Source organism: Gallinula chloropus, assembly GCF_964237585.1.
Source record: "Gallinula chloropus genome assembly, chromosome: 5".
NCBI lineage: Eukaryota > Metazoa > Chordata > Aves > Gruiformes > Rallidae > Gallinula > Gallinula chloropus.
The window spans coordinates 74,981,306-75,009,136 of record NC_140090.1 but is presented as its reverse complement, the minus strand read 5'-3'; the positions used below and the strand labels follow the sequence as shown (position 1 = coordinate 75,009,136).

At 41.6% G+C, this 27,831-nt stretch overlaps 1 long non-coding RNA gene across 1 annotated transcript; it reads left to right on the top strand.

Annotated features, from left to right (window-relative positions):
• Nucleotides 1–999: 999 nt before the first annotated feature.
• LOC311192671 lies at nt 1,000–7,103 on the top strand. Its single transcript, XR_014617351.1, has 3 exons — nt 1,000–1,127; nt 2,212–2,414; nt 7,042–7,103. It is a non-coding gene; the product is annotated as an uncharacterized lncRNA (long non-coding RNA).
• Nucleotides 7,104–27,831: the final 20,728 nt, after the last annotated feature.

Here is a 27,831-nt window from a genome sequence, read left to right as displayed (position 1 = left end):
CTAGCAAATGATAGCAACAGTTCGAACTGACATTCATGAATTTGGATTGACTGATGAATGGCTATTTTGGTTATTTAACAGTTTCTTTAAATTCCTTATTTAAATATGATTTCCTTTACGTCTCCCTCCAGCACAACTTTAGGCATTATTTTTGAACTATAATTTAATACATGCAAATATAATAATTATTTTCAGTAGACATTTGGGTTGCTTCATTGTGTATAGTTCTCTAATTAGCATAGTCATCCTGTATTCTGCAGGTACCCATGGTTCAGTTTTTGCAGCGTCTCCCAGCAAATTATGGTATGGTGCTTGGTCTGAAAAAATATATGATTTGGATTATGTATTTGCAGTTCCCCAAAATGTGCTCTGTGCATTTTACAAACAAGAAAAAAAAAAGAAGAAAAGAATCCAGGGAAATTCTTTTTGCTATCAGCAAAAATAAGCATTGCTTTGATAAATTAATTCAGCCACTCCTCCACCAAAGATAGGACGTATACTTACATAGTATCTACATAAATACAATTTGTGTGTGTGAAATACAACTCAACGTGTTTGTGAGATGGACCAGATCCAAAACCCACTGAAGGTAATGAGAGAATGTAATACATGATGTTTTATGCATACAGCTATGTAAATAAGTGCTGTGTAGGTACACAGGTGTGGGAGTGTGGGCAAGAGCACGTGTCCTACCTGCATGTTTGTCTGTGCATGCACACATACACAGCTACACTGTATCTTGTGTTTTCCCGTGCACACAGTTTACACACAGGGCTGGCACGATGTCGTTGGAGGGTGTTTAAGCTTTGTTTGAGTTTAACCCACTGCCGGATGCATTTAGAGCCTGTGTGTCATGATGCCTGGTGCAGAGATGTAAATGTGGAAGCTATGGACTGTATGTCAGGTGATTTGTGCTCTGAGGGGGCAGAGGGGATCATTGATCCCAAGTGGATAATTTCATTTGTTTTCCTTTTTTAGAAGTCAACAAGCTTGAAGGAATCACGTTCCCTTGAAGCCACTGCACAGCCATGAAAAGCAGCTGGAAACATAACTCGACCTCAGAGAGCACCTGGCTGTGGAACGCACTGCAGTCTTTCGCTCACCCAAAAGGGACTACAACAAGCCCAGTAAGTGACCTCTCCAGCAAAGATTTGCATTGGCTTCTCCTTTCCCTGCGTATCACTTACACCATACACATACTGCTGTTCCCACCTCTAGCCTGTGTCACTGTACCTGCCTTCTAACCTCAGGTTTTAATCCTGCACAAGCTTTCACAGAGAAGTGAGCGTGCAGGGACAGTGTGAGCTTACAGCTTGTTGGATGCTTTGTGCTAATTCCCATGTGGACACTTCCTGGGCACGTCAAAGGACCTTCTGCAGGCAGTGGTTTCTTAGCTGAGCATGATGCCTTGTACATCAGCAGGCACCCAAAGGTTTGGTGTAGAGACACTAGTTTGCACCCTAGAAAGGCAATTCCCTTTCTGAACAGAAGGCAAGCCCTTAGTAACATTGCCTTAGTTAGTTATATAGAATTTAGAAACCTGTCACACCTGCTTTTTTAAGCTAAAAGCATAGAAATAGGCCTACAGATGAGTGGATCATCAACACATCCCAGCTTGAAGCAAATTTTGTCTGTTTGCATGGTGTATTTGGAAGTTACCTGGGACTTGCTCACATATAATTCATCTGCTGTTTTCAGCCCTAATGAATGTATTTAAAATGCAGCTGAGCAAATGGATCAGAAGGACTCCTAAAATGACAAGAGGACAGAAACTTCTGTTGCTTCCAGTTTTGGGGTTTTTTTTGTGGTGATGGCCTCTAATTTGAAACCTAAATTACTGACATAATAGCTTATGGTGCAAAGTGATAGATTCTCCAAGTGGATTCGCTATGAGAAAGCGAACAGTCCTTGTTATAAATAGGCTTTTCCAGGTGGGATGACATAATATCCAGTATAAGATATTAAAACACCATTGAGTATGTTCTTTGTTGTGCTATCCGGCATATAAATCACCAGTGCTCCAAACGCAATGCATTAGGAGCTAAGAATAGATCTAATCAATAATCTACTACATTATTGATGGATTTTATAGTGCAGACTTAATCCTTTGAAGTAATGTTATTAAGATACTCAAGCAATACATACAGTAACAACCAGTCTGCACAGAGAATAAAAACCCACTGCTGTAACCCTTCATATCTTTTGCTCAAGAGCCAGGCCTGTTTAGAGAGTGCTGGAACTTCTGCAGATGATGAATGTGAGCAACCAGCCCTCAAAGCCCCTTCTGAGCACCTCGAGCCCTGCCAAATATCTGCACATTGCCAGTGGCATTTGACCCCTTGCTGCAGAGAAGGATGAACAGCCAGGCAACCCCTCCGTGATGGCAAAGATGTATATTTGTTTAGATACTCAAGGTAAAGGAGATCTTAACACAGCATTCAGAGTTGTCTCTGGGGGAGGGTCTGGAGGAGGGAGTGCACTTGGCACTGGTGACAAGGGATCTGAGGTTTATTTGACTGAACCGCCGTTGCAGTGGGGGGTAGAAGGTGGAGGCACCAGCCATCGTCGCCTCAGAGCTGCACTGTTTTCAATATGCAATTATACCATCCCTAAAGGTAAATAGAAGGTTTGTGTGTGAGAAATAGTTCTGTAAAATACTTTGCAGCTGAAAAGATAACACTATTCCCTGCCTCCTACTTGGCTGTACAATTTTAATTATGTCAGGGAATCTCTCCTATTTTATATTCCATATATATTTATGGAATAAGCTGTTGGCAAATAGGACATTATTTCAAATAATTTAATGTATTTATTAAAAGAGATTACAAATCTATCCAGGCTATAGTCATTGCACTTAGGGCAACTATTATGGCTATATTATTGTTCCATTTATTTCAAAATATCTTTGGCGGGGACTGCTGCTCCACAAACAGTGTAAGAAAGAGACTTTCCGTCTGATGATCTGCCCTTCTGTGTGGCAGAGGGCTCTGCCAGCCCCTTTTCCCTCCTGGCCCTGCCCAGATAACCATGCTCTGTAGATTCAGAGTAAGGCCAGGGCAGAAGGGGAAAAGCCTGATACACGCTGGCTTGCTTTATTTGTGCTATTCGATTTTAGCCCATAGTGGAAGAGAGATACAGAGACAGCCCCTGAGACGCAGCCAGAAGCTGCAGAGCTGTTGAAGGACACAGCAGAGTCTCTGTACATCCCTTCAGGTCTCATGGAAGAATCCAAGGATGCCAAACCTTGTCCCTTCAGCTGTGACAGTTTTCCTCCTCTTGATCAACTAAAGGAGTCTCACAGGGATTTCCCTCTGCAGCAGAGGTACAATCCACCCCTAATGTGATTGACTCTTGTCACTGGTGAGAAACTAGGTGATTTTTTCACAGCACAATGCAGATGTTACACATTTACCCGCTTATACTTAGATCCCTTCCCCCCCTGTGGGGGTCCTTGAACTCCCTTTGAATGGTCTTCAAAAGATGACGAAGAAAGACCAGGACTGTCAGTGGGTTTAACTTCACAAAATGAGTCTAAATCTTCATCTGAGAAAGGTTTGGCTCTGCAAAGCAGGAAAGATAGAGAACTGTTGCACACACATAGTCACAGATCTACATCAAAAGCAGTGGAAGAAAAAACCCTCACTCTGGCACTGCAGCTGCATGGATGCTAGATTAAGAGGTAGGAGCAAAATCCAATGTGCTGTATGTAGAATATTACCCAACGCAATCCTGGCCAATGGGAGAGAGTGGGGGCACCAGGGTCTGCATGCAGTCATCCACACGTACACACACACACACTTAGGATGGAGAGGAGGAAAGGGAACAGATCCTTGCTCTACGCCCAACTGGGAATCTCCCACAGGAAGCATCAATGGGATAAAAAGCTCACTGCACCCAAGACCAAGGTGAGAGAACATAAGTGAGCCTGTTGTTTCCATCCACCCCAAATAGAAAAGCTGGTCTACTTTCCTCATGATCATCATTATTGTTGTTGATATTATTCCTGCAACATTTGTACGCTGTTGGTGAAAACAGAGTTACCATTCCTAGTGTGTGGCCCCCACATATCAATTTGTACAAACTGTGACAAAGCTGCTCATACCCCTAAGGGCGCCTCACAGGGGGGACAAGCACGTTTACCTGTGAGGCAGTAAGAGAGAGGACTGTAAACAAGTGCAAAATGTTGTTTGAACCCCTTCAAAAACCAGAGCATGAACATGACCAGTGTGTGACATGTCTCTAGAGCAGCTCCTGAAGCCTGCCACGCAGAAATACAATTTACTGCCTCTGACTAGGGTATCATGTGCTGCTGTTTAATCAGCATCTAGAGCTTTCTAGTATTTTTCACAGCCATCTCAGCATCTCCAAAACATTTGCTCTCTTGCAGGGTACGGCCCCAGACCTGTGAGTGCTTACAGACCCACTCACATGCACTACACATTTCACTGGGCCAGTCAAGGGCAAAAAATTAAACATCTTTACAACTGTTTGTAGGATTAGAGCTGTAATAACATTTTGGGTGCTTCCCACCTGCCTGAATTGCTGCCACCGCTCCTTGTTTGACGTAATGTGACCCATAACATACATTATAGGTTTCCAGCCTTTGAGTACAATGGAATAGAAAGGATGTTAATTATGCATAAGATAGTGTTGGGCTTCAATCACACAGCCATTCATGCACTTTCCCTCCCCACAGTGGGATGGGGGGAGAGCTTCAAACAGAAAAAGGTAAAACTTGTGGGGTGAAATAAAGACATTTTAAAAGGACAGAAAAGGAAAGACAGTAGTAGCGGTAGTAGTAGTAATCATAACAGAATACATAACACAAGCAATGCACAGCACAGTTGCTCACCACCTGAGGCTGATGCCCAGCTAGTTCCTGAGCTGCACACCTCCAGGCCAACTCGCCCAGTGATATACAGAGCACAACATCATATGGCATGGGATATCCATTTGGCCAGTTTGGGTCAGCTGTCCTAGCTGTGTTCCCTCCCAGCTCCTTGAGCACACACACATCCCCCTCCTCCTGAGAAGCTGAAAAGTCCTTGCCTGCTTGGCAACAACTAAAATATCCGCGTGTTATCAACATTATCCTCATCCTAAATCCAAAGCACATCACTATACCAGCTGCTAGGAAGAAAATTAACTCTATCCCTGCTGAAAGCAGGATAGATAGGAAGATTTATGTAAATAAAAAAAAATACCTATGATTTACATACAGCTTGTACTTGCCCTCTAGTAACTTCTAGAGAAATCTTGGCTATTGTGAATATCTGGCACCTCATTTCTGAATCATAGTCCAGAAAAGAGTGGAAGATTCTGACTACCTTAAATCACTGGTAATATTTTCTAGACTAGAGCATATTTGTATAAGAACATAACTCGCCATAACTCAACACAGATGGACAACAAACAGGATAAATCTCTATCATTTATTACATTTGCCTAGCGATCAAAGGTGTCTAACTAGACATTTTTCCTCATTGGTTGTTTGCATTAGATATGCAAATCTTTTTTCTTGCAGAGCTATTTCCGAATATATTTGCAAGGCTATTGATGTCCATTACTTCACTTAAATATAGATCAGAAATACTGACAAATATTTTCATTCAAAGAGTTTGATCATTTTCAGATTACTCTCCATGCTAGTAATTAACCTCAGTCAACACCCTTCCATAGCACTTTCAAACACAGTTCCTAGCAAACATAAAGTTTCATAAATATGTACTAAATAACCTTAAAGCCCTTTATGAATAATTATGAGTTTTTAAGTTTTTGTGAATCTGCATATTAATTCCATTCCATAAATAATACATGAAGCAAAAATCCAGCTTGTTTGGTGTCTGGGGACAGAGGAAGAAAAGGAGGGGATAATTATCAGTTTAATGTGGGAAAATACTTAACCTAAAAGATTATCTTCAAAACTGATGACTCCATAGGTTTGTATATATGTGTGCATAAACACACACATATAAAAACATATATATATATAAAGATGTGTCTATCTGCAGAGAGAGTTGAGATGTGCATCCCCTCCAAAAGAATGCTTCCATTTGAAGCGTGTTATGCTTCTGTCCCTGCTGTGCCATGCTGAGCTCTTTAAGTGAAAAGCAATGTGATGAGCTTAGCCTCCATATAGTCCCTCTTTCTATAACCCTACGTTCCCCCAAAGGTAGAAAATTAATGAGAGGCTGCTGACTAAAATTACTACATTTTGCCTTCTGTGGGACATTATGGATTTAAAAGATAAGAGAGAGTGCAGCAAGTCCAAAAACAATTTCATTTCATTAATCCCTTAAGTGCCTTGGGATGAGCAGCCCATGTCCAGCAAAGGTTGGTGCAGCACCAGCTTTCACAGCCTATTGCACGTCATCTGAGCGCGGTACCTCGGCGTCTTGCGTGCTCTGCTTCCCGTCGCTGGATGGAAGGCATCCAATAAAAAGATGGAGGGGAGGGGGGGGATGATGTATGGCTGAATGGTCTTAGACTGACACTTCCTGGATGCACACTGACAATAATAGGAAACGTAAGGGGTTTGCAGAGCCAGCTCGCTGCTGGGGCAGTGCCTGGCTTTCTGATGGAGTTTACAGGAAAGAAAAGGTATTTTCTGGTCAACTGTTTGTTTGGAGGGTTTTTTTTTTTTCCCACATAACAAAGTGGAAACTATTCTTTTTAAAAGCAGAACTCGAGAAGGTATTACATGTTTGCCTTTGTCACAGGACTGTAACTGTGGGTATGTGCTAGAAGGGCATTGATTACCCCACCTTTTATAGCTGTGATTGTTTAAGAACATAAACACAGCAAGATTTGTCAGATAAAGCACAGCAGATGTGGTTGGGAAACGCACACAGATTTTGGGCCCTTGGAACAATTTGCATGTGTGAAACCCTGTCTGTACCCCGCTGCCATTTATAGCTTGTGGAGTATTTTGAGAGCAAATTATCACATTCCAGTGTTGTATTTTTAAATAAAAAACTCCATTTGTTTTTTTAACATATCTAATCCGCCTACAAAAGGAAAATAGATTTCACTTTGTTTCAGGTCTTTTGGATCCATTTCATTTCATGGAAGGTTCAGGAGATGGTTTGAAGCAATGAAGGTGGCATTAAAATATTTTAATAAAAACAAGCAACTAAATAACAAGCTTGGTCTCTTGGGTATGACACAACCAGAAAGGAAAAAAGGAAACTGTACTTACACAAGAATTTTGAGAGATGCAAGTGCTCCACTGTTGCTACTTTCTAGCACTGCAGCATCACCAGAGCAACGCCTCACTTTGCTGGGGGGGGTGGCAGTGAAGCTGGCCAGGGAGGTGTGTTATACACAAGGTTGAACAACAGCTTCAAGAGAGAGACACAAGTCTATCCCAGAACAACAGATGAGCCCTCCTACAAATTTCTACACTTATTGCCTCAGGAGAGCCCTTGGTAGCTGGACAACTACACTCACTGAAACAGACCAGCATGACTACTCACCCCCCTCATTCAAAGTAACCTGTGGTAGCAAAACTCTGCTCTTTAACCTGTTCAAACCTATTTAACCATCTTGACTCATGCAGCTGGTAAGTAAAGCAATTAGGTGAGTGGTTCTACCACCATATCTGAAAGGCTGATAACCTCTGGCTGAATAGCAGTGAGAAATAGGGGAATTTAGCCCACCCTGCAGCCACAGCAGTATGTGTAGACACATAGACAATCACTGTATGTCACCCTCATGCCAGCTTTTGTGTGTTAGAGGAAGAAGCAGAGGGAAAAGGACCCCGATGAAGTGGTTGGAACACAAGCTTGACCTGAAGCTACTCTGAAAGTTTCTGGAAGTCAGGGAGGGATTTAAGAAGTTTTGGCAATACTGTTGGCCTTTTAACAAATCATAAAGACTAAGCTGGAAATAGTTTCTGGAAAATTTTAGAAATTAAAAAAAGGCACCCCAAATTTGTTTCTACTTGAAATGGGACACAGAGTTGAACAAAGTGCTTTAAAGACATGTATTGCAGTTATTTGTGAATCTGTCTTAATAGATTAACTATTTTTATTGCACAGGCAAAAAACAAAACAAAACAAAATATCCCACAAAATATTTAATTGTCTCATGGAAGGCATGACTTCTTGCCCCTGAAATGCTTTATGTGGATACAAACCTGTTGATGAGCTCAAGCTAATTCTTACGTGTGCAGGACTCATAAATTCATAGACTTTAGTATGAACTCAGCTGCAGCCTATGTTATTGGTTAAACTGTTTTCATCTCAAACCCACTCTGAATCCCCAACAAAAATAGTAGGCCAGATGCCCAGACTGCAGCTAGAGACCCTCATTAGGCATCATTTGCATCCTATTAACCACTGAGCTGTGGGTCATTCGCTGCCTGTCAACCATTCAAGTCATTCCTTTTGTGTTAATTAGTAGAGAAATAAGGAGTTAATGAAGATCTTATGATCTGTGATGATTCATCTTTGTTGTTTCAAACGAATCCCTGCTCTCTGAGCACTCCAATGAGCTCCTACACACCGAATAATAGAGAAATAGTCAGAGGGAGCTTATAGCGGCCTTTGGAGTGTTGTTCTCCAGGGACCTTTTGCATGGTGGGCTTTGTTAGCTAAAGATTAGAAGGAGTTAATTGCTTCAAGATTGCTAGCAGATTAGGTTACAGGGTGTGTTGTATCTATGTAAGCATATGTCAGGTCTAGTTAAAAGATAGAAGATGCTTATTTTAATAAAATTATGAAAGAAAGAATTAATTTGTCCTTATAGGAAAAATCTTATTTCTACTCTTAATTTGAGCACTTACAGATAAATGTAGTGCTGGTTTGGTGCTCTCTTTCTTTCTCAATCTGGGAGAGCAGAGCTCTTTGCTGGACAGCACGGATCTTTAGGCTGGTCCCAGGCTTTCCTCTGACTTTCCATCCCTATTTGAGGAGGGTGAGCAGGGCTGGGCTGGGCAGGTGGCTGGCTCCTCTTCCTTTAGCTTCAAAGGGATGAGGTGACAAGGGGAAAGGAGGAAAATCCCACACCCTGCACTCCTGAACACCTGGGAGCTGAAGCCTCACCCTCTCACCGGGATGCTGGTATCAGTTCCACAGGGCAGGATTTGCTCTGACTCCAACAAAGAGAAGCAGCTCCTACAACCTGAGGTGCACGCCTTGAGGTTTCTTCTTTCTTCAGTGCCTGCTGATGCCTGTCGCTCCAGGGAGCAAGACCTTTCCCAGGCAGCAGCAGCCAGCAGATCCCATTGGCCCTAGAGATGGCTGAAAACTCCTTTTTTCAGCCTCTTAATTTCAAAATAGACAAGCAAAAAACCCCACAGTCCCCTTCCCTGAAGCAATTTCCTCAAGGTTTAGAGAAAAGCTTTTTCCTGTGCCCACACTGGCTGAGATGCTCAGACATATTTATTTTTACAACAGGCAAATAAAGTTAGAAGTTTTGTTTCTTCACTTCCTCTTTGTCTTCCTGTGGAGCAGAGACCCTGGGTCAGGAACCAGGCTGGCATGGCTGGAGAGGTTAATGCCCCTTCTTCCCCCAGCATCATGTTGCGGGCTGCTGCTTCAACAGCAGGAAGGTTGGAACTTGCACGTACCTTCATCATTTATGGCCTGAATATATATTAAAATAATCCTAAAGTGTTATATGCTGGTCTGTAAACCAAAATAGATTAATAAAGAACAGCTTTTTGATGTGGAGAATAGCTGCTGCTCTTACTGTGGTGGCAATAACTGCTGGAGAGAAGCTGATGTGCTCCGTAAATTGAATTCCTTATGTAGAGGCTCTGCTGAACCTCACAGAAACTTTGAGTTCCCATAATGGGAATCATGGACCATGGGCATCAGGAGCTTCTTCAGGACAAGAGATAACAATTACCTCTGTTCGTCGTTGCTGAATTTGTGAGTGGTACTTTAGTTCTTGTAGGAAACTATTGTCTTGCTTCTATTTTAAGAAGGAAAAAAAATAAGCCCAGAGCTGAAATTAATTATTTAGGTTGGCCAAATATTGTGAAAAGTTTTTATTTAGACTTTTTTTTTCCCCCTGTATGTCTATCAGGTGGAAAATAAAATGAATTATTTGTTCAGAGCTACATTAAAATATCTATGAACATTGAGGTGAGTTTTAGCAATGAACAATACCCTGAGAGAGCTCAAGATCTGTCTGAAAAATGCACCACTATCTCTTCTTCATTTTCACTCTCACAAATAGCATGTCAGCTGGAAATAGCTATTTTCTTGTTTGTGAAGAAACATGGTGCAAATGTGCAAGATCTGGTGCACACTTTTTTACATCTCATTGTGAATATTGCATATGGTTCACATCTTTCTGGGTGTAAAAAAAAAAAAACCCAAACCCCAGAAAAGAACCTCTGTTCAGATATTTGGCTCCTCTTAAACAGTATTTTCCTCATTTCAAGGCTAAAGGAGTGGGGATAGGCTTGGTGAGGCAGGAGAACACCTAGACTGGTCCCATCCCCTGTGGCTTGTATGGGTCCTTTGCACAGTGATGCCTTGCCTGGGCTGACACAGCAGCACTGGTGGACGCAGCAACCTCCAGCAGTAAATAAATAACTCCCTGGCTGGTTCGTTATGTTAGAGTCCCTCTCAACTTTAATTGCTCTAAATGAAGGAAGGTTTCACACCACCCCAACGACTCTGCCTCTGCACACACCAGCACAAGGGGAAAGAAAGGAGGCCAGTGCAAGTGATAAGGGCAGGGTGGCCGTGACTCTTGTGTGACTTGAGAGAGCCAGAGGAGATGGGAATGTGATTGGAGGCGGATCAGGAGCCAGAGGAATCACAGAGAACTGGCAGGGGATGGGGTGGGAGCAGGGACACAGCCTGCAACGCACAGCCCAGCTCCTCTTCAAATCACCAAAGCTAGAGCTGAGTGATGCGTGGCCACTCCTTCAGCATCCCCTCCAGCCTAGCCCAGGTTTCACTGCCTGCAGAGGCAGAGTGGCAGGTGTAGATATTATTTTCTTCATTCTCCTGTGACATCAGTCAGAACGAGCTGGCTTTTGTACAGGGGTGGGAGGGGGAGGAAGAGGCAGAGAGAGAGAGAAGAGGGGGGAAAAAAAAAATAAGCAGAAGTAATTTATTCGGGATCTTTGAGAGGATAATAGCCAATTATTTGTTTATAACACTGGTTAAATTTTCATTAGGCAGATTAATGGAATATCATGTACTGTCAACATTGGACTGAGGGGTGGTCTGTAAGAGATAAACGGGCAAACAGTCGATGTGTCTCCCTGAGTAAATTAGTTTTTGCTTTCCTGTTTTTCATATGAAAATGGAAAGGTGGACAAGGTGGTGCATTTTAAAACAGGTCTCAAGATGGGCCAAATCAGTTAAATATGAAAGCAATTCCGGTAATAAATACATTATAATAACTTAGCATCGTGCCTATCATTTTGATTTCATGAAAGTCTGGGATAATGTAGATTTTTAACCTGCTCTCTTAATACACATTTCCTCTTCCTGAACTTCAGCGTTTCTTGCTGTGAGGTGAAAGCATATTACTTTTTTTTGCCTGATTTTTCTGTGTAATCTGCTCAGTATTACAGCTGGTAAGTGCTAGAGGCTCACAGCTCTTTCTTGTGAATTCTGGTATTATCATACTGGATAGTATGAGCAGTCCCCTCTAAGTACTGTATTATCAGCATCAGAACCCCTGAGTGGTTATGGTTGCATATCCTCCTCTTTTGAAGTCAGAATATTTCTTAACGTATTAGCCTGGGATTTTCAGACAAGACACGGTGAGGCAGACACCCAAATTTCAGTGGGAGTCGGGCCCCTAAGTCCACTTAACCCCTTTGAAAAACCTCAAGACATTTTTTAGAAGAACAAAGCCCTGCGGAGGGACTCGTCAGCCTCATCAGCTTAATTTGACTTCACAGCTCTGCTCCTCTCGGTGCTGTGCGGGCAGGTGGAGGAGACAGGTCCTCTCCAGTGATCACAGCTCTAGAATACACAGCAGGTGTAAAGCAGCCCCAAGACATTTCGTTCAGACTTGACCACTAATAATTGCAGGGCACAAAAACGGCCTCTTGCTATTAGGAATGGCAAAATATTTATTTCTGATGACATATTATTACAGCAGTGCCATGTAGGCTTCCATTGACACACAGCACTTGGCGACATTTGCTCTTTTAGGTCACAAGTTTGCTCAACTTTGAGGTCATATCATGCTTCCAAGAATAATATTCATTTTTATGCTTCTTAAAATTGCAATTTTAATATCCATCTCTACAGGAACGATCCTGTATTTTCTTTATAAAATCCCCAAGTTACTTACATAACGTGTTAATAAAAATTCTTCGATATGGTGAGGGGCCAGCTCATACTTCTCACATGTTACCCTGACCTCATCAGAACATCTGCAAAGAACGCAGAGCTGAGAATTGAGTAACGATGAATGACACTGGACTGAAACCATATTCCTCGGGTTTGTTGTTGCAGCCTCCTTAAAAGTCCCCCTCTCGTGTGACCACAGATCTACCTTTGGATGTCAATTGTCTCTATTTCCATCAGCCAGGAGGCTCGCTGCCATACCACATGGTACCTCACCATATGCCAACAGAAGGAATGGGGGCTGCTCCAGACCACGCCAGTGTCTTCATACTGATCTCGCAGGATAAGAAAGTTCACTCCAGATTCCTAAATTCATTTCCACCTTAAGGACTGTATTGTGGGCTGTTTTTTCCATGTAGAAGGTGTTTACTGGTACATATACAGTGTTTCTCAACATGTATAAGGTGTTTCTCATCTATAAATGTTTTCTATGTGCTTTATAGCTTTAGCTGTGGTTTATTCCCTTGCTGAAAACATACCAGTGCAGCCAGGCAGGGACCCCACCACATGTGAGTAGTCAGGGTGTTCTTAAATCAGTCTGAAATAAACCTGGAGTATCAAAAGCTGTCGATAAACACCTGTCTTAGAATTACATGTGTAACGAAACATTACAGCTGATGTCTTTGACTTTCAAAACTGGAAGGGAATCCTTTTAGCTGAGATTCTTCAATTCAAGATTAAGCTGAGATTATTAAATCGGATCTTAGTTATTGTATAGACTTGATTGTCCTAGTCCTGGGGGTGTATGATGTATGGAAGTGGTTTTCACTTTAAACAGGGACAAAGACAAAAATTGAGATATATTTAGGAATTTAATTTTATTTAATATTTCCTTTTTAAGACAACAAAATGTTAATTTTAAAAGTTTCTATTCTGATTATGTCAGAATGTTACAATAATAGCAGATATATTTTAGAATTTCTCTGAAGAAATCAAATTGAATGAAAACAAAACCAGAATGGCTAGTGAAACATTCCTCTTGAACCTGGACCTGTTTCCATCAAAATCAAGGCATCCCTGAAAAAAAACCCAGCAGTTTATGATATGAAACTCGCTCTGAAAAAAAAAAACTTCAGCAAATGTTACTGAATCATTGGGTGACCATAAGATGCAGGATCTACACTGGGATCTTCAAGGAGTTAAAATGTTTGCTTGCAAAGTTATGGACGTCTGTAATGAATGGGATTATCTGCACTACTCATCAGTGCAGAAAGAATAGCACTAATAATGCAAGTAAATTCTCATCTTGCAGATGTTTTTCTGTTTCATCTTGGAAGTGAATCTGCTCACTCATAAATCTTGCTTTGGGCTAAAAAAAAAAAGGAAAGAAAGAATTAAAGAATTTAGTATTCTAGCAAGTCTTCTCTGTGGAATGACATTCATCATTTTCAGTGTAAATGAAATGTTGCAGGAACTGATAGGCTGTTTTTCTTATATAAATTTAAAAAATAAGTGAATTTTAGAGGGAAAAAGAATAAAAAAAAAAAAAGAAGAGAGTTAGGATGTACTTGATTTAAAATGCTGTGAAGTATGAAGTCCATCCTGCAAACAATTCCTAAGAGATGTGGTAACAACTAGCAAAGGTGTTGCTCCAAAAATGCCAGCAGCTGTTTTGTTATAGTTCCATTGAAGAAAAATATTCACTAAGAAAGGAATTAATTCTCTCCACCCAGAGAGTCTCCATTTGTGTGGCTAGATGATACATGTGTGTGCATGGAAGTATCTTTTTTTCCTAACAAATAGTCCATATGATAAGCTCATAAGGGTTTTGTCAAATATTTATATTTCCCTTGCTTGCTGTGAGCCAGACTTCTCTCACAAGGGATATAATTAACAAAAGCATCAAAGCAGACATATTTTTAGCAAGTGTCCTTCATTTCCACAGCATTCTTCCAAAACCTTCCATTTTGGGGAGGGGAAAAAAATAAATAAAATAAAAATTAAAAATCCCACTTGTCAGGATGAGGCAGAATGTGAGATTCAATTTGTGCACGCAGATATCTGCCATTTCAGAGGACGGCAAGTTTCCACTTCCCTAAATGAGCAGGTCTGCTTTCACTGAAGAACTAATGAAGTCTGACCCTCTATTAACTATAAAAGGAGCCTCAGTTTAGTTGGGGTTTTTAATCATGTTAATGCAATTTATCTACCGCTTTGGGAGACTAATCTCCACATTTCAATGTGTTAGTTAAAATGAGGTGGTCTCTATACCATTTTGGGATTAGTAAATCTACCAGAGACTTGCCTTTTTCCTGGGATGTAATTTTTTTTTTACTTTCCAGGCTATCTTCGTTAGTGCCCCATTACCTGCAGTACTCAAAATAACCAGCAACAAACTGTATGCAGGCTGAGGCTTTTAAAGGAGACTAAATCAGTTAGGCTCCCAAATCCCATCAAAGGACAGTTGTGCTTGGTCCCTCATCAACCTTAAATCCCTTTGGAAATCCCAGCATTAATTCATGCTAAAGGATCAAATATGTCCTGTAAAGCAAAGGGCTCAGTGGCTGCTCTGTTAGCAGAGCAGAAAGAATAAAGTCACTCTCTGGACTCCCAAAAACCACCTCCCTTCGGAAGTGGCCTGGTGAGATCTCCTGGCGTGCTATCCTGCATTAGTTTAATTTAAAACAACTGATAATATCTGGAAACCCACAGATATGATCTCTGCTTCCAGTTGCCTCTGACGGCAAAATATGGCCAACTCAGTTTTAAATACAACACCTAGGATGTTAACAAAATATGTTTCACGTGGCTGGTAAAGTGGCTGCTTTTTATTTCAAAGCCGTTGACTTCAAAGGCTGCTTGGATTGTGTGTGTGCGTGTGTGTTTTCTTTTAAAAATCTTCATACTGTTTCTGTCTTTTTTTCTCACTATCAAATAGATCATTACATTTTCAACACTTAAGGACAAAAATTCTTCTCTCAGATCTGCACGGCAGATCTTGACAGTAATATTCAGCTCTTCCCCACATGCAGGGAACTCCTGTTGACATCAAGGAGAGAAACGGAGATGTGTGCAGGTAGGTCTAAGGAAAATGCTGGCACTGAGGCCATCCAGCCAAGGTCTGGTGGGAAATCTGACACCCACTTTCCATAAACTCCAGGGCCTTGGGATTTTGATGCCCATTTTCCCCTACACTTTAATCAGCTGGTCTTGAGGAGCCACTGAACACCCGCTTTCTGATACCATCTGCACTCAGAACTTCAGCTGCAGCGTTCAGGGCCATACTGACACCACGATTCCCATGCTGCCTGGGTTATTTCTGATAAACAGCAGCTTGGATGACCCCTGTCATCCAGTTAGTTGGCTGTGCATTTAGAAAAAACCTCCTATTTTTGCTTTTTTTCCATAACACTTAATACCTTGCTGCATGTTTGCCATGAACGTTGGCATCAGGAAGATCATGTTTGGAGTTGTGTTTATTCCTGTCCCACAAACTCATGAGTAACATGAACATGCAGTTGATGGACAAGGGAGTGGATGGTTGTTTTTTTTTTGTTTACTGGCTTCATTGGGCTTTTGGGGGAGCTTCACTTCATCTGTGTTTAATATGAACAAAGTATTTGTGAAACAAAAGGAACTTGGACAGACAGCTGTCTATTACAGTTCAAAACGCCAGGAGGTCGGTGCTGCTCTCCACGAACGTGTCAGGCTTTGTTTCATTTCTCTTTCGACTTTTACTGTGAATGTATTCCCAGAACTTTTCTAAGCATCTTCTTTTCCCATCTCTTCAAACAATGCAAGCAAATCCAGTGCCAAAAAAGGCCAAGTATGAAAAGGAATAGCTCGGCCATGGTAAAATGTCTTCCCCAAGACCCCAGCTACCATGGAGAAGGATTAGCCATTTAAATGGGCACTTTAAAAAAAAAAAAGCCATTAGGATAGATTTGTTCCTTCACTTCTCATTTCAGTCTTCTATTGTGTATGTTTAATGAATAGCACAAGGAGGGTGAATAAGTTAAATAAGGCAAATAAGGCCCTGGTTAACTTAACTAGTTATATGATTATTTCTTTGCTCTAGCTATTTTACTCATGTGGGAGTGTTTGTGTGTGTTATGAAATGTATATTCGAAATCAGCAGTTCGGTTATTTAAAGTTGTAAGGTTTTTATTTATATAAATGTACATCTGTTGTCAAATAAAGCGGTTTAAAGGGAATCTTACTGTGAACAAAATTGAGATCAAGATCCAGGATGATGGAGAATCAGAAGTTAAACAACCAGAGGCTTTCGTAGCGCTGCTGCAAACATTTCTCAGGCATACCCTACCTGGCCTCTGGAAAGGACATTTGTGGAGAACAGCTCTGCAGAACATTGCCTTCGCTACCATCATCTCTCATCATTCCCTCCTGATGGGTTTCTGTTCCACACATTGAAGGGAGAACAGAGCAGAACACACTCATGGGTGAGCTCATCAAAAGCCATCCTTCAGAGAACACAAAACTCTCTCAAGCTTTGCAAGAGACACTCCTGAGCAACAGCTCCATGCCAGAGCTGTTGTCCCATCAGTAGAAGGATATATCACAGAGTATAGGCACTGATTTCTCCCTAACAGGCACATATGGAAGGTGATTTTGATCTTCATTCCACCAGAGAGTGATTTGGCTTTCTATTCCTTTACTGACTGTGACAGATCCCAGGATGATTTTCCTGCTAGGTTAGGACACTAGTTTCTCAAGGGCAATGAACTGAGCAATACCAAAGAGGTACAGCCCTTGCTCATCAAGGGGAAATACAGATGGGAGTGAGGGCGTGGGGTGAGAAGGGATCCTTTAGGAGATTTCTCGTCCCTGCTGCTGCTGGCTGGTCTGGAGCTTGTTTCAAAATTTCAAAATATGGAGAACACTTTGGGTAGGACACAGGGTCTGGTGCTGCTCAAGCAACAAACGAGCACCACACACAGCAGCTTTCAGTACCCGCATCAAGGGTTCCAGGTCTGCTGGAATCTTTCTTAAATGTTTGCACAAAACTCACTGGTCCACAATAAAAAGAAAATAATGGAGAGTGAATACAAAGGTTGGCTTGAAGTCTCAAATGATGATTTGGCTGGCCATTTATTTCATTCACTCTCATCCAGCAGAACCCAGTGCTTGAACTGTCCTTTCACTCTGCCTTGCCAGTCTCTGCTATTTCAACCCCCCGCATGGGTTTAAATACAGAAGCTTTAAATAAATCCAGGTGTAACCACAGACATCATCTGTAATGACTTCACGTGGGTCTTCTCAAACTTTGCCATAGCAGACAGCAAAATGGTAGGAAGGGCATATCTGACCCCCAGCAAAGAAACATGTTCCCAAACTTGCCAAATTATGCATGAAAAGAAATATATTCCCGTGCTGCAAATCACTGCATATCTTTCAACAGAAACTAATTTGGATTCCAAATTTTTAACAATGATCTATTTACACAGAAACTTTCAAAAATTAACTGATGGGCTTTTCTTCCAGTTTAGGAGAATTCGTGGAATGGGACCTCTGCCTTCTCCCATACCCTCTGTTTTCTCTGCACATTCATGACAAGCTAACAAGAAAGAATGACATTTCCTTATATTTTAGAGCTGTCATGAAAACTTAGCCAAACCTTGCATCCTTAAATGGGTTGGAACTAGATGATCTTTGAGGTCCCTTCCAACCCAAAGCATTCTGTGATTCTATGAATTATGTCTGATATCACTGTTGGACAGACATTGCTGAACTGTGCTGACATTCAATGGCCTCTAAGCCCAGCTCGCACCAGCTGAGTGGGTACCACTGATGCTTGGGGGATATTCTGGGGACTGTGAATTGTGGATTTAAGTCTACCTTGCACAAAGGTGATGAAAGGGACTCTCGCAGTAACAGGGCTGCCTCCAGCAGCCATGTCATAGGAAGAGGTGATTTGGGGCTCACTAACTCACCCAGCTGCCTTCAGCATGTCCTTTCCCAACTGGGCCAAGGTGGGCTCTGCATAGAAGAAGGAACTATACCCCCAAGGGCTGCAGATGTCCCATCCCAGGGAGGGCATACAGTTCTCTCAACCTCTGGGATTATTGTTTTCTTTTAATTTTGGAGCTTGGGTGTATTTTTGATTGTTACTGTTGCCTGTCATAGTTCTTCAGAAATGCACACACATCCCAGAGCTTCTGCATCAAATGGAAAACTCAATAAATCAACGTATCATTGATGATGGATTGGAACGATTTCCGGCAGTGTAATCTCCTCTCACGGTGCATCTGTTGAGGAGGACTCTGTTATCCTTTTGGGCATCTTTTAGGTGTATTAATTAGTACCATCTGTAACTGGTACCAGCTGTAACTGCTTCAACCCTGGGGGACTGCTAAGGGGAGCCCCCCCCGCCTCCAGCACTCACACAGCCCCTTCAGCTGAACGCGCTCTCCCCAGCGGGCGTTAGGGATGCAGGAGGAGGACACGTGCTGGGATGATCAAACGCTCCGTGTGACGGCAGACTGGATGTGTGAGGTGGGATGTGGCCGTAACCCCTTCCATAACATAGTGCTATCATACCCTGTTAAAGTATACATTACCACCAAACACAAATAACATCGCTTTCCAGGTTAGTGTTTCAGGCATTTCAGTTATAATCAAAGACCATTATGAACTAGGCAGATAATCAGTCAGAATTCTTGAATTGTTCTTGAACTGTTACAAAAATAAACCATTACAGGGCTATTTAAGCTCAGTCAGATACCGTCTTCCTTCATACAGCTGGTACTGCCTTTTCATTCTGCAGCGCAGTGTCTGAGGTCAGGGAGTGCCTTCCTCTTTGTCTGGTCTCCATCAGCTCTCTCTGAAAAAAGTTGTCCTCTAACAGATTCTTTTTCCCCCCAGCATGCCTTTTTGGGACTGATCCTTTAAATTTCACAGAAACAAGCTGCTACAGCTTTTGAATGAACTTGCTGCTATTTGCTCTCACTCTCTCCCTTTTCCAGCTGGTAAGCGTTAACTCACATTGCCTTTCCTTGCAGGTTTTCATTTCTTATTCCTGGGAAGTACATTTTCACATAGGGGGAGAAAAAAAAAGATCCCATAAGTCCTAGCAAATCCATTTAAACACAGATGTAGCCATTTTACGGTTGTTGCTATGACACTTTGGCAAAGGTTACGCATACTGTGAAACCTATCTTCCGAGGAGGGAGAGATCCATGTATTGAGCAGAGGCAGAAGGCAGAATCCAGCCTCATCCATGCTGTTGGCTTGGTAGGGAAAGGAAAAATGTGGAAGGAAGCTCTTGCCCATCACAGTAGCTCTTCCATTACACCCACCAGCACATCAATGGAGCTCCAGGTCAGTGAATTAATAGAAGCAGCGGACTGGTCGTGGGAATGGGAAGATGAAAAGGAGTTTGTTTTTTTCCCCCCGGTTATTCAAGCAGATTTTAGCCCAAACAAGTAGAAAAGAGGAACAAGCCTACCAGAGAAGATCTGTCTGCAAGTAATGTTTTCATCCAAGTAATGCTTCACATGGTTCAGCCCTTAATGTGGGCATGGATATGGCACATGTTAAAATACATTTTGTATCCCTGGCACTTGAAACAAACCTTATTGATTAAGAGTAAAGCCATATTTAGTGTACTGGGAGATAACTCCTGCTAGTTAATTCACTTTATAACACAACACATTTCTTGGTGTAAATAAAGACCAAGAGAAGTCAAAGGTCCCCTTCAGAATTCCTAAGGAAGCATCATTAATACCCTAAGAAATCTTCACCAATAATAAAAATTGATACACAACAAAAAAATCTATGGGTCCTAAAAGTAGGGTAATTGTGCTACAAGTTCATTGCAATAAATGCATCTACCATGATTACTTTGCTCCCTGAGGAACAACCCTGTTAATTTTTCTTCTTAGAATGGGTTTAAGTTAAACCTCACCTTGACATAAATTCCAAATTTTAGTTATAAGCTGAATAAATGTAAGTCAAAGTAACACCTAAAATATGAGTTGGAACCAAATTAAATACTTGGTTAGATTTTAAGGTACATTAGCAGAGAGTCACTGGATATAGATTTATCTGAATATTATTTACAATATAGAAAATGTTTAAATGCAGGGGATAAATTTATGTCCCCTGTTTAAATTCAGTTACTCCAGGGCTGAATTTGGCCCAGTGGGGTTTAAGCTATTCTTAATACAATCAGAATATCAGAAGTCTATTTTTAACAGCATTTGTCTCATAAATGAACAATTTTGATACTGGAGGATTTGTAATTACTTTGTACATTTCATACATATAGCACAAAAGATCCAAATGCAGCATTTCCTTTGATACCCCACTATGCCTGACATGAATTCCCTATCACATCTTGTTAGGGAAATTTATCTTATGCAAGAGATTTTCAAATTACATTTGCAAAACATACAAACACCAAGTCTGTAGCTTAAAAAATATAGATAAACTAAGGAACGCACATTTAAAGGCAATCACAATCATTTCAAACTGTATTTGGCAGTATTCCAGGATATTTAATCTGGAATTGGTCCTTTCCCTGTGAGGGATGGCATTGCTTTGCCCCCTTGCAGGAGATTCAGCTCTCTGTGCTGAGGAGCACAGCCCAGCCCCTAGGCAACGTGATGGACGCAGCGATGGTGTTTTTAAGTGTACTTATGAAAACTACAGGTAGGAACAACATCAGCTTTACAGCTGCCATCCCTTGGTCACCAGTTTATCACAGTCATTCTAGTTCCTGCACTCACCTGTGTCCCTGTGCATCCTCCAGCATCCCAGGGTCTGAGTGGACAGGACAGGGTAGCAGGACATCTTCCTACTCCAGCCTGGGAGGAAGATCTTCAGCATCCTAAACTCTCTACTACTCCTTGACCTCCTTCCACACCCAGATATGTTGAGGAATGGGAAGAAATAGAGGAATCACCTGACCGCTGACAGGTGAAGGGATGAAGTTACCCACCCTTGGTGGCACAAACAAATCTCCATACTCCTCCAAAGGCTCCTTTGGGACTGTCCAGTCTAAGGAGGACCAGGAATGCCCTAAGCCCACCCCTCTCTGATATGAATCTCACCCTGGTAAGAGCAGAGGCCAGAGAGAGGCGGTGCAGGGAGCAGCAGTGGTACCTGCTGCACAGGTGTAGCACTGCATCTCTGCCAGCCCCCCTCCCAAAGGCCGCCAGCGGTATCACTCCTTTCAAAGGCAGCATAGCTCCAGACAAATCTGCTCCACAGATTGTTTCCATCCTATGTTCCCCATGGTTCTGGCTCTGCCTGTGCCATGTAGATAGAGTAACTTTGCAGCTCGTAATGATTTGTCTGCTCTCCTAACCCCTCCCCCCACTCACTCCTTAAATCAGTGACTGGGAGAAGTCCTGTCCCATTACAGGTGCTGGGGGAATAGTTAAGCACCAAGGACTTTGGTGTACTAGGTCCTCCAGCAAGGCTGAGTACGAGCCTCCATCCTCCCGATGGTGAGCTCTAGCAACCAGCCCAGACCAAAGGAAGTCATCGGGAATTCCAGATATCCAACAGTTGCCTCTTCCCTATGTTCAGTCATTGAGGGGCTCAGCTGAGACAATGAGTGGTGGAGAAACAGCCAGGCCCTGGCTGACACCTCCAGACCTTACCATTGCATAAATGTTTACTAACGATAAATAGTAATAATGAGATTTTATGACTTCCTGACTCCTAGTCTTACCTACAGTCCCCCAAGAATAAATCCATGCGTCTTGGAAAAGCTCCAGTGGGAAACACAGCGCAGCTGCTAAGCAGAGGGTCCCTTGGAGCCCATTACCTGCTGTACCAACCTCTGCAGCGGCAGGCGCTAAGCACAGGCTCCAGTTTAATGCATCCATTTTGCAGCTTCTCATGCTCCAGCTGTCTGAAAAGAAGCTGAAAAGGAATTCTTTCTCCCTCTCCCACCACACGCTTGCACAGCAGCTGCGTTTCCCTGTGGTCCCCATGCTGGGAGAGCGCCTTGCAGCAGAACGGGGCCTACAGCCTGAAACTCTGTTTTGTGAGAAACCAGGCTGCTCCCCCCACTGTCAGCTCTCTGTGAATCCGGTTTCTGTCGTCAGTTTGATTTCTCTCTGGTTTTCTCCCTGCAATACGTTCATTTTTGTGTTGCTACAAGCAATTTCTCACCTAGCCTGCGAAGGAATGAACAGCAAAGGGTGGGTTTGGGGTTGGCTTTAGAAAAATGCCTGGTACATCCATCTTCTGGTGCCCAACTCCATGCTCAGTTCCCCCTTTCTGTTCTCCAGGACATCTGCAGACAGGCAGAGATTTGGAACTAGACTTTGCACCACCGTATCTGGGAATGGCAGATCCCTTATGCATGCCCAAGTCGGCTTTCCAGAATGAATTTCAGCGAACACCTACAAGCAAGCAAACAAACCCTTTCCTCCTGCAGCACGGGAGGAATTTTAAAGCTTGAGGGCTGCAGCTCCTCTGGCTGATACCTTGTTATGCCAAGTTGGAGCACAGAGTAAATTTCTTACAGCTGAGTTGTAAACCCCCTGAAAATAGGTTTTATTATGGAAATGCAAACACAAGCAAGGCTATAGCAACATGAAAGGCTCTGCTATAATAATGCTTAGATCCAACTCTTTGTGGACAATTGGCATAGAAAAGTACTTGATTTTTTTGTCAGTTTTTTGCTGGTACATGTCAGTGTCACTTCACAGTCAGTCTCAGTTTATAACAAAATGCATAAAAAATGTTAGTAATCCTCATTTATAGCTAGGGACTGAGAAGCACCATCTCAGACATTACTTTACCTATCAAACATGGCTCAAACAGCTATTGACATTTGGAACCATTATTCCTGGCAAGAAAGATGTGATGTTCACAGTTAACTAAGCAAAGTGTCTATTGAGTTTAGTGTCTCCCACACACTGTAAAGCATTAGGCTCACTAACCAAGCTTTGATAATCAGGTTGTTACAGACAAGAAAGGGAAGAAAGACAGGAGAAGGATGGAAAATCAAGAAGAACCTCAGTCTGAGATACTCTCCGCTAGTGTAAGCTAGAATGCTCTGCATATTTTCAGAATCCTGAGATTTCCCTAAATATACCCTTGTGTTTGTATTTCTGGTTTTCAGATAAAAAGAAGAATTTAAAACCAAAAAAAAAAAAAAAAAGAGAGGGATTTCATTGAACTCCTACAGTTTCCACCACATGAAGAAAGTCAGGCTCTTATGGAAAGCTGTGGTCTCTTCTGACCCATTGGGTGGAGGGGACAAGCCAAATTATAATAAGGAAATGTGTTGCAAATCACATGGAAAAAACCCACTGTCAGAATTCTAATTCTTTAGCACGTTGTGTTGAGTTGGCCTGTCCTAAAAATCCCCCAAAGTAACAATATCATTTCTAGGGATGGAAAGTGTTTCTAAAGGGCCGTGTTTTGCTTAAATGACTCAGTTAAGTAGTTCTGCTCAGTTCAGTCCATCGAGCCCCATTGCTAGAGTAAGGTTACCACTGTTCATCCACATGCCTTCACCATGAAAGCAATCCCTCACCTGTGCCTATCTATTTTCCTTGAGTATTTTTAATGATCAGCTGCATGAATCTCTATTTCCCTGGGTCAGACACATGCTTGGCACTCAGCCATCCTTCCCCCTCTTTTCTCTGTTAGCATATTTATTTTGACTGCCATGGTCCTAGTACTTTACCATGCTAAGCATCAGCATTCCAAAAATGGTTAAGATAACAGAATGCTTAAAGATCAGGGGGGGTTTGTTTGCTCTTCATCTGATTATCCCTTCTGCTCAATAGTGTAATTAATGATTGAATGTAAATTAAATACATTTAAATGGACGATTTACAGATGAAGCCGTTTGGTGCAGCAAAGAAAAAGTGGCACTTTCTGAAATGTCTAAATAAATGTGAAAACGTAGACTTTTAAGATTTTAAGTGTCTTCTTATTCCCCCCATACAGCTCAGGATGTATCTCCAGCTGGAGAAAGCCCGGCAAGTGCCATGTGTTTGTAATACACATATAACTGTGTTGGCTCTTCTGCTGCTGTTGCGGTGTTCTTGGAGATACTCAGCATAAAATATAAGCCCCTATAGAGGAACATAAAGTTTAGATGTAAACTTTGTGGTGAGATCATATAGCCCGGGTCAATTTGGATTAACTTTTCATTTTGATGGTCTGCTTCCATAAGAGCTATCTAGGAACAACTACTAAATTTTATCCAGTTTTTAAACCTTCACATCATATTTAGGGTGTTACTACCTTTCTATATGTGTGGGTTGGTCGAAGAAGCTTCATTGTCTTAGTCTCCTGATCAGAGAGATGAAAGCTAAGGTCTCATGTTTTCTGAAAGGAATAACCTTTAGTGGGTATAAAATGCACAGCTATGGTGAAGTTAAAAATCAGGATTTGCCTCTGGTGAACGTCTGGCCCTCAACCAGCCTCACTCAAAGCTATTTACAGAGGCTTAGAGGAATTTCCAGCAGTCTTTTCACACATAGATAGTTTGTAATAGTTTGTTGTTTGGGATCCTGGATTGTGTATTCATCAGTTTCCAATGATTTGTTGTGACAGTACTTAAAGGACTCATGAGTGATACTCTCCAGGCAACTAAATGAATAGCATATTGCTGTGCGCAAAGGTATTTTTACTGTTCTTTTACTGAGTTTCATGTTTACTCTACAACTGTGTTATTTACTATGCAGATTCTTTTTTTATTATTTTTTTTAATTGGAATGACTGGTTATGTCAATTATTGAACCCTCCCAAAGGAAGGTGATAATGTGGAGCCTAAGTGGCAACAGTGTTTTATATGGTGTTGGAATTTTAGTCTGCTTGTGATCCACAGGGATTTGCCTATTATGGACTTTCTCTTTTTCTTCTTTTTTTAAACTTTCCATTATTTGGCTCATCTCAGTGGTGAAGCAATTAGTTTTTGTCTGAAAACTTTCCATCAAGATTGTCCTCTTTTTTCATCCTAACATTTTCTAGACATTCAGCCAGTCTGTTTCCTGATTTTTATAGTCTAGTTTATTGCCATTTGTCTACGAATCTGTCAATTTTTTTCTGATGCTTATTGGTCGCTGATCATTTTTAATTTATTGCCATTTCCTTGTTTTTTCATCGTCTTTGTCGCTGTAGTTATGGCTGGAGTTATATGCACACAATCAGTAACGCAGTTAGGGAATACTTTGTCTTTTGGCTAACTGAAAAAGTCACTTTGAATGATTAATAGATGAAATGTAGAAAGTGTAGCGCTTCAAAGTTGCCAAAACTTGTGGAATATTTTACATTTCAGTGGAGTCATCTGTTTAACAGCCCTTGTTTTGTTTTGTGTATTACTCTCCCGTACATATGCTTTTGGTTTTGAATCTTTATTGGTTTTGTCCTTTATTTCCACTCTTTCCTTAGTACAGACACATAGGAAATCATAACTGAAATAATATTCATAGTTTGGTGTACGGTGCGAATAGAAGCAAATACTCTCTGTTTCCATCTGAGAAGCAGACCAGGATTAAAAAAAATAATAAAATTAATAAATTTGTATCAGCCCTGGTGCAGCGATGCTTAAAATGGAAGCAGAATCAAGTCTTTATCATTTTTAATAAAAGGAATAGGCTAGGCCTGGGAAGAAAAAACAAATACAACTAGCTGAAATGTTCTTGTAGTGAATTATTATCAAATCCTTGAAGCTGTTTAGCCCATTACATTGTCAGGTGAAGTTTGAAAGTGTATTTATTTATTCTGTTATTTAGGAACATATTTGGAAGTTTAAAAAGTGTGGATGAAAATTCTGGTTTATGCAGAGTATTAAATTTATACTGTTGGAGCTGGAAGTAAAATATGGTCCATGCTTTGTAAACCCTAAAACATTTTTGGCACTTTGGGAGGAAGCGAAGCACGACTGTTTAAAATCTATTTCCTTTTAGCCTCATCAGTATATGTCATCTGTTAGCAAATATCCACGGGTGCTATTAATAGCTACGGGAAATATATAATTTAAGACACCGTTTCAGGGAGCAAGGGGTGTATTAAAAATCCACAAACACACAGTTTTCAGAGCTGATGCTAACTGCAATTAGTGGGATAGTGGTTCTGGGCTTTTTAATATAACAACTTAAAAAATACAATAATATACATAAGAATTAATTTCACCAACTGTACAGCGAGATGACACACATCAGTGTACTGACATAGGCAATGTGCTTAGCTGAACTATGAAGCTATTTAATGAGCTCCAAAACTAACAAATAAAATTTGTACACCGTGAGGTAACAAAAGCTCATTGTGTCAGTGCACCTGAAGAATGGAGGTAGTACCTGAGCAGTGAGATATTGGCTGAACTCCTCCTCTCAGCAAGATTCATAAGCCCATTTGTAATTTTAAACATAAAAGTGAGGGCCAGGAAGGGGACATTTAGATGCTTAGTGCACATCTGCTAAGATGCTCTGCTTAAAACTTGCCTCTTCTGCTGCTTAAATCCTGGAGCATTTTTTAACTGATGGCAGGAGTTCTACTGGCTGCTGGAGACAGAGCGGGGATGCAAGTGAATCATTTATACCAGGGAAAATACGATCTATGGCCAACGCTGCCTTATTCAGGAACAGCGGCCAGGGCTCCAGTAAAGAGGGCTAGCAGGGAAAGGAGGAAAAGAGAAAGATTGCCTCATCCATATTCGCAGAGCAACTTTATCACTCATTATCTAAGGGAGGAAACTGTTGCTTGGTTCTTGATAAGTTCAATCACAGTGTTTCACAGGTGTTTTTCTTGAATCCGCAGCCCCTGGAGTCATGTGATTATAGGAGACTTCCCAGTTTTATTGAAGTTTAACTTTGTCTGCAACAAGCAGAGCTAGAATCTTGGACATTAAAAGACCCAAACACAGAAAAACAAAACAAAGAGATCCCGGAATTTGTTACTAAAAAATGAATCAAGAGCCTGACTCATAATGTTCATAGTCCAAAGGAGGGGACTATTTTTAAACACATGGTAGACTCATACTCACCTGACTCAAGAGCGCACAGTCAAAGCCCAAGTATGTGAGCTTCAGTGGCCAACAAATACCAACTGCAAAAGCATGCAATCCACCTTTGAAACATCTTCTCTCCCCTCTTTGCCTGTCCTGCTGCCTCTTTTCCTCCTGCCCCGCACTGGCTGAACACCTCTGCACCACAGCAGCCACGTTCCTCCTTCCACCCTGAAAAGACGAGATACGAAAAGCCAGATGGGTCCTTGGTTGATGTGACCGCAATGAAATGAAGTTATCCAGAATCAAGGCATTGCTTCTGCTCCTCTCAATATCTCACTGAATATTTTCTTTCACTGAGATGAACAAAAGCTTTCTGCTGTGCAGCCTGATGGATGTCAGATTGTGTGTCAAACTGCCATGGCGTTTCTCTTCCCTGTAACTTCTGTCTTCTTAGACTGCAAGCCCCTAGGTGCAAGTGCTGTCTGGATGTCAGAGAAGCACCAAACCCTTTACAGGCTTGGTACTGTAAATAAATTTAAACCTGGTAAAAAGAAAGCTTAGTTAACGTGAGGCTTTTCAAAGTTATAGACCTTGTTGCCCAACACACATGCAGGTCAC